This window comes from Papio anubis, chromosome 13 (assembly GCF_008728515.1).
Source record: "Papio anubis isolate 15944 chromosome 13, Panubis1.0, whole genome shotgun sequence".
NCBI lineage: Eukaryota > Metazoa > Chordata > Mammalia > Primates > Cercopithecidae > Papio > Papio anubis.
In genome coordinates, this window is record NC_044988.1 from 11,575,148 (window position 1) to 11,588,139 (window position 12,992).

The 12,992-nt window shown below is 46.0% G+C and overlaps 1 protein-coding gene across 2 annotated transcripts in view; it reads left to right on the forward strand.

Annotated features, from left to right (window-relative positions):
* Positions 1-1,191: 1,191 nt before the first annotated feature.
* GOLM1 (golgi membrane protein 1) overlaps positions 1,192-12,992 on the forward strand; it is a 73,684-nt gene continuing 61,883 nt past the window's right edge. The window contains exon 1 of one of the 2 annotated variants that reach the window (XM_003911873.2): positions 1,192-1,363. The gene's annotated coding sequence lies outside the window, so the exon portion shown is untranslated. Of the gene's footprint in view, positions 1,364-1,772; positions 1,952-12,992 lie in introns of those variants that run through there. The other variant, XM_003911874.4, reaches the window with a different exon arrangement.

The following is a 12,992-nucleotide window of genomic DNA, read 5'->3' on the forward strand; positions in this document are numbered from 1 at the left end:
ATGGATGCTTCCTTCAACCAACCACTGTAGCCCCTTGCACATTGTTTAATCAAAACCCAAGTTTTAGGGCCGGCAACTGATTAGGTTATTTATAAGGAATGTAAATTATGTATATAGACCTATATAAAACTGCATCTTAAAATTTTCAACTTTTGTCATAAAGAATCTAACGAAAAGGACTAATTCATCTTCAATTAAAATGCAGCTCATTCAGCTAGCTGCCTTAGCACCTAGACATAGGGACCTGCTCCATAAAGTGTTTAAGAATCACCGAGTGAGTCACTGACTAATTAGTTGCTGATAAATGAGAAACTAAGGGAGACCCTCCTTAGAGGCAAATGATATAGAAGTTACGGTCCACCAGTCTAAGAATGCAAACTATACTAGGAGAGCTAAAATGGGCAGGAAAGGGAATTTCCTGTACCTGTCCCCAATTATGGTTATTTAAGCTCACTAGAAGATCAGAGCAAAGCGATGCAAGTCTGCAAAACCAGGGCTGACATCCGACATAGCCTCAGCTTCTGAATGCTTTGGTCTGACCCTGCAGATATAACAGCTGCAGGTAACAAAAATATCATTCTGGAATATAGTAGAACATTCCTCTAAAGGGGTCACCTATTGTCAGTTTCTAATTCAGCTAAGAGGTTTTGGCTCATAAAGATGTTTCCTGCAGTTAAGAAGCTCCATGCTCAGGTGGCAGTAGGGTATCTTGATCACCTTTTTCAAGGTGACTCTTTTTCTGGTTAAAATCAATTTCAGCTGTGGGCATTCCTTTAAGTGTTCATGTATTTGTTTTTTTTATTGTCGGGATTTGGGAGAGACGCAGAGGAAGGAGCTTCCTTTCCCAGACACCAGAGCTAAGAAGACATGAAGAGACATGACTCTAGGAAAACTGTTCTCAATCTTGGCCGTATACTGTATTAGGATTATCTGGGAAGCGCAAAACAAACAAAAAATATCAAGTTCAGTTTGAACTCTGGAAGTGGGACCCTGGTATCTAAATGCTCTAAAAGCTCCCCAAATAATTCTAATGGATGGCAGGTGCTGCTAGAGTTAAGAACCATTGCTTTAGAATTTTCTAGCACGGTTTCCTTGTAGGTCATTAGTTTTGTGGCATTCTCTCCAGAAGGTACGGCCTCACAGGGCTTCTCAAACATCAGTGCGCCTGAGCGTCACCTGAGGCGCTGTTTTAAATGCAGCTGCCCAGGCTAGAAGATCACACCCGAAGGCGTCCGGGAATCTTCACTTTTTCGGTTGCTAGTAGTGGAAGGGTCACAGACCAAACACTAAGGCCTGAGCGGTGACAACCGAAGCGAGATGATGGTCAACAGGGAATACCTAGTGGGAGAAAAAAGACAATTTTGTGAGTATAAACCCCCTAAAAACCTGTTTTTCGTTCGCTTCCTTCTCTGGGCAGTTTTCACCCAGACGACTTTATAAAGAAGGTAACGTGAGTGTGGCGCTGGGTGTGGTTGGCTGTTCGGGAACATTCCCTTGGGGGTGGAACGTGGGATGGGGCTTCCCCCAGGTACCCTTTCCCCACCGCCGCTTCCCCGCTCCGCGCCGCTGCTCAGGAGCCGTCTCCCGCGTCGGAAGGGGCGCTGGGGTGGTCCAGGGGAGGGGCGCACGCTGGCGTTCCTGCTCCTGCCGAGTGGGGGCCGCTGGCCAGGGCGCGCGCACCGTGGAGGCGGGAGTCCGCGCGGCCCCGGCAGCCCCGGCCTCGCCTCTCCGCGCTCGCGGCGCCGCCTCCTCCCTTCGAGCCGCCGGCGCTGCCCGGGGGCGGGGCCTCGCAGCTGCGGAGGCCGGGGACGCGGCGGCGCTGGACGCTGAGGCGCGGGGCGCACCGCGCGGAGCCAGCCGGAGCGCGAGGCCGGCAGCGGCGGGAGAGCGGCCAGGGTGGCCTCGTAGCGGAGCCCCGCATCGCCGAGTGGCGGCCGGAGCCGCGGAAGAGGTGAGTGGGCGGCGCGCAGCCCCAGGCCTCCCGAACCGGGGTCCCTCGCTTCCTCCTTTGCCCCGGCCCCGTGCCCCGCGCCCCGAGACCTCGCGTCGGTCCCCGGACCCTCGCTGCCGCTTGCGCCGGGGCTCCAGCCTTCGCTGGCTGCTCTCGGGGCTGGCGCCGCACCTTCCTGCACCGGGCAGCCCGTGGCCGCCCGGGCCCCTCGGCTCGCTCCCCAAGGCCGGGCGCGCCGCCCCCTGGCCCTGCGATGAGGGGCCTCGCGAGGATTCCCTGCCCTGCAGTCTCAGGCGATGCGGGGCCTTTCTTTTTGTTCTGAGCTTTGTCACGCGCGTCGGCATCCAAAGTCAAAAGCGTGCACCCCCAAAGTCGTACTAGTTCTAGTTCTGCGGCGTGATTTGCACGAGGCGCGGAGGGCTGGCCGAGCCGCGAGCCTCTGGGCTCCCGCCTCCTCTTCCTCCCCTCCAACCCCAGGCGCGCTTCGGCCGCCCTGGGGTCCATGTTGTCGCGGGGCCTCCTGGCTAGTGACCCCGGAGCTTGGCGCCGGGTCCTCCCGCCGCGCGGCCAGAGCGCAGCTGCAGCCGGTTCTCGCGGATGCTCGAGGTTTTCCCGCATACCTGTGCTTCCACCTTTGCCAGCGTGGAGGATCCACACAACTTTGCCGTGCTTTAAAGATCATATCCTGTTTAATATTTTTAATGACTTGCTTTTAAGAAGCAAAATGTGAATAACAATTTTGATGAATTTTTTAAGCAAAATTTAAGAATTATTATATTTGAAATATCGTGATGATGCTGGACAATTTCAGATGTCCCATAGCCAGATGTGCAAAACTAAACTTGTGTGACTTTCACGGTTTTGAGGTTTCCTTTGTCTGATTTGGGGTCCCTAGGCCCTACCTTATGCAAATTATTGAACATTTCTAGGACTGGATTAGTGAGATATGCAGTAACCTGATGAAGTGTTTAGCGGCGCTTGAGTGGCTTTGTTTAGCTCATGGCCATCAGGTTGGCTCAAATCTCAGTTTTAGTATTCTGAATTTTGGTGGGCATGGGACAATCTCTTGTTAGTTTTTGTGGGTCTCCAAAGGCATCCTAGCTTCTTCCAGTTGTGCTATAAAAGATGAAGCTAAGCTCATGCTATTGGAAAGAATACTTTTACTTTCTTTATAAATAGAAACTAGTAACTCGCTAAGACTTACTGTTTTTAGGCCACTCAATTCTTAAGGTGTCAGTGAACAAAAAGAAATTGAATTATTAGGATGTTTAAAGAAAAGAGGTTAGCTTTTAAGATATATTTTGTTCTCCTATGGAGAGGTTATCCAATTTTCACATTTTTTTTTAAGTTGGTTTTACAGGAAAATGAAAGAAATGAGAGGAAAGGAGTGCTGAGGGTGGGGCCAGGAAATTGTGGTGACTTGGATATTAGGGGCCAAGGATACCATCTGCTTCCTAATTGCTGGTTTAGGTTCAGTTATTGATGGGAAATGAAAAGATTTTGCATTTACATTCCACCCGCTGCTGCTGTTGTTGAGGCCTGGGCAGAAACAACAGTTAGGACAGCTGACCATAGCAGGCCTGGGGCTACCTGGGTTTGTATATATGGCCACCTTCCCCAGAAGGAGGGAACTGCTACCCTTATCCTGTGAAAGTGCTAGCTGGCTTTCTGCATTGGAAGTACGGAGGGCAGAACCTGGGGAAAATGCATCTGTGTGATCAGTAGGAAGGGTGGAGCATCACTTTAGGCAGGTGTGCTGAGAGGAGACAGATGTCAGTTGATGGGTACTGTTGCTGCAAGGGAACTTGAAGGCAGCGTAGTCCCTGAGGTCCAGCCCCATTTCTCAAAGGACCTGGGGTGGCCACTGGGGGCGGGGGAGCGGTGTTCCCTGCCTCTGGTTTAAATTCTGCAGCATTATTATTACTTGTTTTTTCTTAAAAGAAAAAAAATAAGTTGCCCAGTGAAAAAAGATACATATCTTTTTCAGTGGTCTAATGTGAGAAACAACATTCGTAATTGGGATTTTTTAAAAGCACTTCTGTTTTTGTAAAACAATTTTTAAAACATTTGTAAAAAAGTAGAAGGAACAGAAGGAATGGTCCTACTATGCTTTTGCTCTCACCTTAGAAAAGGGCGAATGATACTTCACTTCCTCCCCAAAAACTATTCTTAAAGATCGTGGTGTTTTTCTGGACTTTTCAAGTTGTTGATGAAGAGACGTTAAAAGAGAGACTTGTCTCCAAACTTATGAAGTGTTTCTTAAATCTCGAGAGAGTCATTCCTTTCTTTCACACAGGTATTTCTCACACTTTCAGGAAAAAAAAAAAAAAGTCCATGCCTTTTCAGATTTTTACATTTTGATCTTATTTTCCTTTAAAACCCTTAAGCGCTTTATTAATAGGACTTCCCCTTGCTAAGATTTTGAAGATTCGTGTCTGACAGAAAAAAGTACATATATGAATACTATATAATATGATTATAGTTTATATTGTAATTTGCTATCGTTTCCCAACTTTTTTGATGTTTCTCAGTAATAAAAAAAGTTCTTAATGCTCTCCTTTATGTGCATTTATTGCTTATTTATAAACAATGTATTTGCTGTTACAGTTATATTGTATCTCAAGGCCCAATATACACATAGGGCTGGATTTGTTGTTAATAACATTAGAGGTAGAAACCCTGTTTTAAATACTTTCTCTTAATTTTAAGTATTTTGGCCTGTCAGATCTGATTACATCAGCATGGTTTCTACTTCATGAGGTAACTCATGCAAGGCTGGCTCAGTACAGAGCTTCGCTCAAGGTCTTTTGCTCTCCTGTGTTTGCATTTATTAGTAAAATAAACAGACCTCTGATTTGGTCAGTCTGGGGTGGGCCACAAAATTTGCATTTCTGACACATTCCAAGGTAATGCTGATGCTGCTAATATGGGGACCACCCTTTAAGAACCATTGGACTACAGCAGGAGTTAGCAACCTGTTTCTGAAAAGGACCAGATACTATTTTAGGTGTTGCAGACCCTATGGTCCCTGTCACAACTTCTCAGCTCTGCTCTTACAGCCCAATAGCCACAGGCAATATGTAAATGAATGGGCATGGTTCTGTTCCAATAAAACTTTATGGATACTGAAGTTTTAATTTCATGTGATTTTCATGTTTCATGAGATATCCTTTTATTTCCGAACCAAAAAAAAAAAAAAAAAGCAATCTGTTGAGCTATTATCATGTGGTGTGTACTTTATTGCCACTGTAATTTTTAATCCTAACAACAAAAGGTTTTACAGATTTAAAGTCTCATATCACTGCATCCTAGAACATGGAGACAGTAGTAAGCCTACTTCAATGGACTTTTACAAGGATTGAATAAGATACAGAGAGGCAGATTATACAGCTCACCAAAATTTGTGCAAATAATGAGCTAGGATTAAAACTCCCTTTGGCCTGACCCCCATCAGTGCTCTTTTCCTAAGCCATACTGCCTCAACAGTTCCGCTAAGGAAGCACTCAAAATAACGGGTAGCTAAACTGACATCTAATACCACTTCATGGTGTCCAGATTCTCCAAGGAGCACTGAACCAGGAGTCACCTGCTGGGTCAGTCTCCATCCCTCTAACAGTAGGTCTGTGTAGGGGTTGGGGAACACTGCAAGTTTCAGCTGGTTCTCAGTTCTTCTTGGTTTTCAGCTCTGCTGGGCTCTTTTGGGTCTTCCCCATGCTCGCATCATCTTCCAGTCAGCCAGGAATATGTGGAGAATTTCTCAGCCCTGTGAAGCACTCTCTCATGAAATAGTAATATTTTAACTTTCTTCAACCATTGAAAATGTAAAAACTGGCCGGGCGCGGTGGCTCACGCCTGTAATCCCAGCACTTTGGGAGGCTGAGGTGGGCACATCACTTGAAGTCAGGAGTTCGAGACCAGCCTTGCCAACATGGTGAAACCCCATCTCTACTTAAAAAAAAAAAAAAAAAAAAGGAAAATACAAAAATTAGCTGGGCATGGTGGCATGTGCCTATAATCCCAGCTATCTGGGAGGTTGAGGCATTCGAATCCCAGCTACCTGGGAGGTTGAGGCATTTGAACCTAGGAGGAGAAGGTTACAGTAAGCTGAAATTGTGCCACTGCACTCCAGCCTGGGTGACAGAGCTTGCCCTCGTCTCAGTTAAAAAAAAAAAAACAACTATTTTTAATTGTGGGCAGCGTACAAAAATAGATGCCTGGCAGGATCGGGCCCTTGGGCTGCAGTTTGTGACTCCTGAACTCAAGGGAAAATTGAGCTTCTACCAGGATGTATTCTTTTTGTTTTTTGAGACAGTTTTGCTTTTGTTGCCCAGGCTGGAGTGCAATGGCACAATCTAAGCTCACCGAAACCTCGGCCTCCCAGGTTCGAGTGATTCTCCTGCCTCAGCCTCCCAACTAGCTGGGATTACAGGCATGCACCACCACGCCTGGCTAATTTTGTATTTTTAGTAGAGACAGGGTTTCTTCATGTTGGTCAGGCTTGTCTCGAACTCTCGACCTCAGGTGATCTGCCTGCCTTGGCCTCCCAAAGTGCTGGGATTACAGGCGTCAGCCACCATGCCTGGCCCAAGATGTATTCTTTTCTAAGTATTTTTTTGTAGAGACAGGGTCTCCCTGCATAACATTGACCAATCTGGTCTCGAATTCCTGGGCTCAAGTGATCCTCATGCCTCAGCCTCCCCAAGTGCTGAATACAGACGTGAGCCACCATACTGGCTCCAGGATATATTCTTGACGGTGGGTGGCCTTTCTTCAGAAAATTTCAAAACAGGAAGAATTTGGTTCTCTAGTTCATTTTCACTCATCTCCCTTGCTTTTTGGTGTTTCTACCGCCTACCACTATACATTGATTTTAAAAGTTTTCATCTTTAGACACTGTCAGCTTCTAGCATTGGAGAAAAGCTAGTGTTCATTTTGGGGAAGTGAGAGGAAGAGATTCTGTGTATTTCCTAGTAAGTTTTTAAAGCAATTTAAGCAGAACACAGTGACCTTGGTCATTTAATCCCAATGGGTTAGAGGCAGAGTTGACAAACTTTGTCTAAATGGTCAGATGGTAAATGTTTAATCCTCATGATACCCTATGGGCAGAGTTGGTCTGTGGGTAGGTCTCTGTCTCAGCTATTTCAGTTCTACTTTGTAGCCAGAGAGCAGCCATAGGCAGTATTTATGGCTGTGTACAGTACAACTTCAAAAAAAAACCAGGCCCGGATATGGCCTGTGGGCCATAGTTTGCTCACCCCTGGTTTAGACAGTCTTGGGACAGGGTGGAATATTTCCAAGCCATCAGAAAACTTGGTGACTGATTCTTTCCCGGACTCCAGGCTGCGCTGGGGTGTGCTCAGGTCTGTTTGCTCATTGCAGTGACTTCTGAACTTCCTGCTGAGCCGCTGGGGCCATTCCTCTGAGAAGGAATAGAGGTGTGGCTCCACCAGTGTTTGGAGAAGCCCAGTTTCTGCACTGGTTGACGTTGGTCAAACATGTTAATCTGACCCGATCGCTCCTATATATTTGCTTTTCTGATTAAAAGTCCTATATGAAAATAAGGAAATGTTAAACATGATATTTAACTAGGAGGGTCAAGGGGTTCGTGTATTTGGCATGTTGTACATTTTCATATGCCTTTTGTTTCTTTTTTAAAAAGTGATTAGAAGTCTTTGTTAAATTACAAACATTTTGTCTTACAAGTAAATAATAATTTTAACCAATAGGTTGAAATTTTAACTTAATTAAACCAGTAGGTAAGAATATGGAGTTTTTTCTTTTCTGATTTATTGAGTGATTTATTTATTTTTATTTTTTTTGAGACAGAAATCTCACTGTGTCGCTCAGGCTGGAGTGCAGTGACGCGATCTCTGTCTCCTGGGTTCAAGCAATTCTCATGCCTTAGCCTCCCAAGTAGCTGGGATTACAGGTGTGTGCCACCACACCCAGATAATTTGGCTGGGGTGGGGTGGGGTGGGGGGGTTTCTTTTGTTTGAGGCAGAGTCTTGCTCTGTCACCCTGGCTGGAGCGCAGTGGCACAATCTCGACTCACAGCAACCTTTGCCTCCCAAGTTCAAGCGATTCTCCTGCATCAGCCTCCAAGTAGCTGGGATTACAGGCACATACCACCATGCCTGGCTAATTGTATTTTTAGTAGAGACAGGGTTTTGATATGCTGGCCAGGCTGGCCTCAAATTCCTGACCTCAGGTGATCTGCCTGCCTTGGCCTCCCAAAGTTCTGGGATTACAGGCGTAAGCCACTGCACGCACCCAGCCTATCAAGTGATTTTTAATGCAAAAACACACCACTTGTTTTCATTTTGGGAAAGCCTGGTGCCTCACAGAGTTTAGGTGATTTAAATTAATCATTTTCAGTATGTTGGAAGCTTATAATCAAGTATGAGACAAACATTCTGAAGCTTAAATGAAAATGAATATTAAATTAACTCTGCCTCTGAGTTCTGCCCTCAGCCTTCATCAATCTTGATCATTTCTCGCCAGTATCTGTCCCTCATCCTTCAGCAGCAAGGGTTCCTGCACTCCTGGAAGCCTGTGAGGAAGCACCTTGCAGGCCTGAAGGCTGATTGCGTTACCTCCCTTCCTCATGTCACTGCTTACCGGGGCAGCCCTGCTCCCATTGGGAGCCCAGGGCTCTCCTAAGAGTGCTGTCTAGACAGCTGGCACAAGACAGTGCCAGCCAAGCACTGGGTGATAGTGAGGGGCTTCCAGGATTGTACAACTTCCAGGACCATTTGAGGTTTGGCTTCCTCAAACCTTTTTCATAATATGGTCCTGGTCTGGGATGTCCACTGCAGGAGTGGCATCTGTAGGTCAGCCCCAGGTAATGGCAGGTACCGCTGTTTTAGTTGGTGGCAGAGTCAGGAGAAGGAAAGAGGAGGGCTGGCTGCTATAAAGTAGAATGGTTATGGAAGGAAAACATGCATCACTGTTTCCTCAAAATGGAAAAAAGATTGAATCCAGAAATGATTTGTTATTCTACTTTCCATCCCTAATAATTGTCAACATTTGTTGAGCACTTACTATGTGTCAAATGTAGCTCTAAGCGCTTCTCACTTAACTCACTGAATCCTCGTAAAACCCTTGTGAGCAGGACAGTGAGGCACAGGCAGGTCCTATGTCCCCTGAGTGGTAGAGCCAGGGTCAGACATGGCTGTGGGATTCCAGTCTGTGCTCTTAAGACCACCCTGAGCTGCCTGATGTGAATATAGCACCTGACTCATGGTAGCTGCTCAATAAATTTTTTATTGGCTGTCTAAGGGAAAGAGAATATTACATGATTATCTGTACACTTCCCTTGAAGTGAGAATGGAGTTTATTTTCTGCTTTCAAACTTATAATATACCCCACCCACTGACTTACATCTACTAGACTAACAAAAGGCCTTGCAATGGTCATATCTAAAAGTATTTTGTTAAGCCATGTGCGGCGGTGTGTGCGTATGGTCCCAGCTACTCGGAGACTGAGGTGTGAGGATTGCTTGGGTCCGGGAGTTTGAGGCTGCAGTGAGCCATGATCGTGCCACTGCACTCCAGCCTGGGCGACAAAGCAAGACTCCATCTCTTAAAAAAAAAAAAAAAAAAAGTATGTTATTAGAAAATTTGGTATAAATAGATAGTTGTTCAAAGCAGTAGGTGAAAATAGATTATTCAGTAAAGGTTGCTGGCAGAACTGGCTTGTCACTACAGGAAGAGAAAAGCTGCATTCTTTGTATTTCCTTACGTCTGCAGTATTTATATTTCCTTACTCTTTACATCAAAAAGGAATTTTAAATGGACGAACAATTTAAATGTAAATATGAAACTACATTGGAAAAAAATGTGGGTAAGTGTGTTTATAGACTTAGAGTAAGAAATGCCCTTCTAAATATAACAACAATCGAGAAGTAATAAAAGGTTGACAAGATTAGGTTATTTAAAACAACAACAGAGTGACTGGAGAGATGACCAAATAGGAACAGCTCTGGTCTGCAGCTCCCAGCGAGATCAACACAGAAGACAGGTGATTTCTGCATTTCCAACTGAGGTACCTGGCTCATCGCACTGGGACTGGTTAGACGGTGGGCGCAGCCCACGGAGGGTGAGCCGAAGCAGTGTGGAGCATCGCCTCATCTGGTAAGCACAAGGGTTTGGGGAACTCCTCCCCTAGCCAAGGGAAACTGTGAGGGACTGTGCCGTGAGGGACAGTGCACTCTGGCCCAGATACTATGCTTTTCCCACGATCTTCCCAACCCGAAGACCAGGAGATTCCCTCAGGTGCCTACACCACCAGGGCCCTGGATTTCAAGCACAAAAGTGGGCGGCCGTTTGGGCAAACACTGAGCTAGCTGCAGGAGTTTTTTTTTTTTTCTCCATACCCCAGTGGCATCTGGAATGCCAGTGAGACAGAACCATCCCCTTACCTGGAAAGGGGCCTGAAGCCAGGGAGCCAAGTGGTCTAACTCATTGGATCCCACCCCCATGGAGCCCAGCAAGCTAAGATCCACTGGCTTGAAATTCTCACTGCCACCAAAGCAGTCTGAAGTTGCCCTGGGATGCTCGAGCTGGGTGCGGGGAGTGGGCATCTGCTGTTACTGAGGCTGGAGTAGGTGATTTTCTCCTCACAGTGTAAAGAAAGCTGCCAGTTCGAACTGGGTGGAGCCCACCACAGCTCAGCAAAGCCACTGTGGCCAGACTGCCTCTCTAGATTCCTCCTCTCTGGGCAAGGCATCTCTGAAAGAAAGGCAACAGCCCCAGTGTTATAGATAAAACTCCCATCTCCCTGGGGCAGAGCACCTGGGGGAAGGGGTAGCTGTGGGCACAGCTTCAGCAGACTTAAATGTTCCCGCCTGCCAGCTCTGAAGAGAGCAGCAGATCTCCCAGCACAGCGGTCGAGGTCTGCTAAGGGACAGACTGCCTCTTCAGGTGGGTCCCTCACCCCTGTGCCTCCTGACTGGGAGATACCTCCTAGCAGGGGTTGACAGCTCACCTCATACAGAAGAGCTCCAGCTGTCATCTAGTGGGTGCCCCTCTGCGACAAAGCTTCCAGAGGAAGGAACAGGCAGCAATCTTTGCTGTTCTGTTGTCTCCGCTGGTGATACCCAGGCAAATAGGGTCTGGAGTGGACCTCCAGCAAACTCCAGCAGACCTGCAGCAGAGGGGCTGACTGTGGGAAGGAAAACTAACAGAAAGGAAAAGCATCAACAAAAAGGACGTCCACACAGAAACCCCATCCGAAGGTCACCAATATCAAAGACCAAAGGTAGATACATCCATGAAGATTTGGAAAAACCTGCACAAAAAGGTGGAAAATTCCAAAAACCAGAATGCCTCTTCTCCTCCAAAGGATCACGGCTCCTCACCAGCAAGGGAGCAAAACTGGATAACGAATGAGTTTGATGAACTGACAGAAGCAGGCTTCAGAAGGTGGGTAATAACAAACTCCTCTGAGCTAAACGGGCATGTTCTAACCCAATGCAAAGAAGCTAAGAACTTTGAAAAAAGTTTAGAGGAATTGCTAACTAGAATAACCAGTTTAGAGAAGAACACAAATGACCTGATGGAACTGAAAAACACAGCACGAGAACTTTGTGAAGCATACGCAAGTATCAATAGCCAAATCGATCAAGTGGAAGAAACGATATCAGAGATTGAAGATCAATTTAATGAAATAAAGTGTGAAGACAAGATTAGAGAAAAAAGAATGAAAAGGAATGAACAAAGCCTCCAACAAATATGGGACTGTGTGAAAAGACCAAACCTACATTTGACTGGTGTACCTGAAAGTGACGTGGAGAATAGAATGAAGTTGGAAAACACTCTTCAGGATATTATCCAGGAGAAATTCCTCTACCTAGCAAGACAGACCAACATTCAAATTCAGGAAGTACAGAGAACACCACAAAGATACTCCTCGAGAAGAGCAATCTGAAGACACATAATTGTCAGATTCACCAAGGTTGAAATGAAGGAAAAAATGTTAAAGGCAGCCAGAGAAAAAGGTCAGGTTACCCACAAAGGGAAGCCCATCAGACTAACAGCACATCTCTCTGCAGAAAACCTACAAACCAGAAGAGAGTGGGGGCCAATATTCAACATTCTTAAAGAAAGAATTTTCAACTCAGAATTTCAGTGCAGCCAAACTAAGCTTCATAAGCGAAGGAGAAGTAAAATCCTTTACAGACAAGCAAATGCTGAGAGATTTTGTCACTACCAGGCCTGCCTTACAAGAGCTCCCAAAGGAAGCACTAAATATGGAAAGGAAAAACCAGTACTAGCCACTGCAAAAGCATACCAAATTGTAAAGACCATCGACACTGTGAAGACACTGCATCAACTAATGGACAAAATAACTGGCTAGCATCATAATGACAGGATCAAATTCACACATAACAATATTAACCTTAAATGTAAATGGGCTACATGCCCCAATTAAAAGACTGACAAATTGGACAAAAAGTCAAGACTCATCGGTATGCTGTATTCAGGAGACCCATCTCACATGCAGAGACACACATAGGCTCAAAATAAAGGGTTGGAAGAATATTTACCAAGCAAACGGAAAGCAAAATAAAAAAAAACCAGGGGTTGCAATCCTAGTCTCTGAAAAAACAGACTTTAAACAAAGATTTTTTTTTTTAAAAAAAAGGGCATTACATAATGGTAAAAGGATCAGTGCAACAAGAAGAGCTAGCACCCAATACAGGAGCACCCAGATTCATAAAACAATTGCAACCCCTGGTTTTTTTTTTTTTTGGTCTTTTGAGATGGAGTCTCACTCTGTCACCCAGGCTGGAGTGCAGTGGCACGATCTCAGCTCACTGCAAGCTCCGCCTCCTGGGTTCACACCATTCTCCTGCCTCAGCCTCCAGAGTAGCTGGGACTACAGGTGCCTGCCACCATGCCTGGCTAATTTTTTGTGTTTTTAGCAGAGATGAGGTTTCACCATGTTAGACAGGATGGTCTCTATCTCCTGACCTCGGCCTCCCAAAGTGCTGGGATTATAGGCGTGAGCCACTGCACCCAGCCCCATTAAGCAAGTTCTT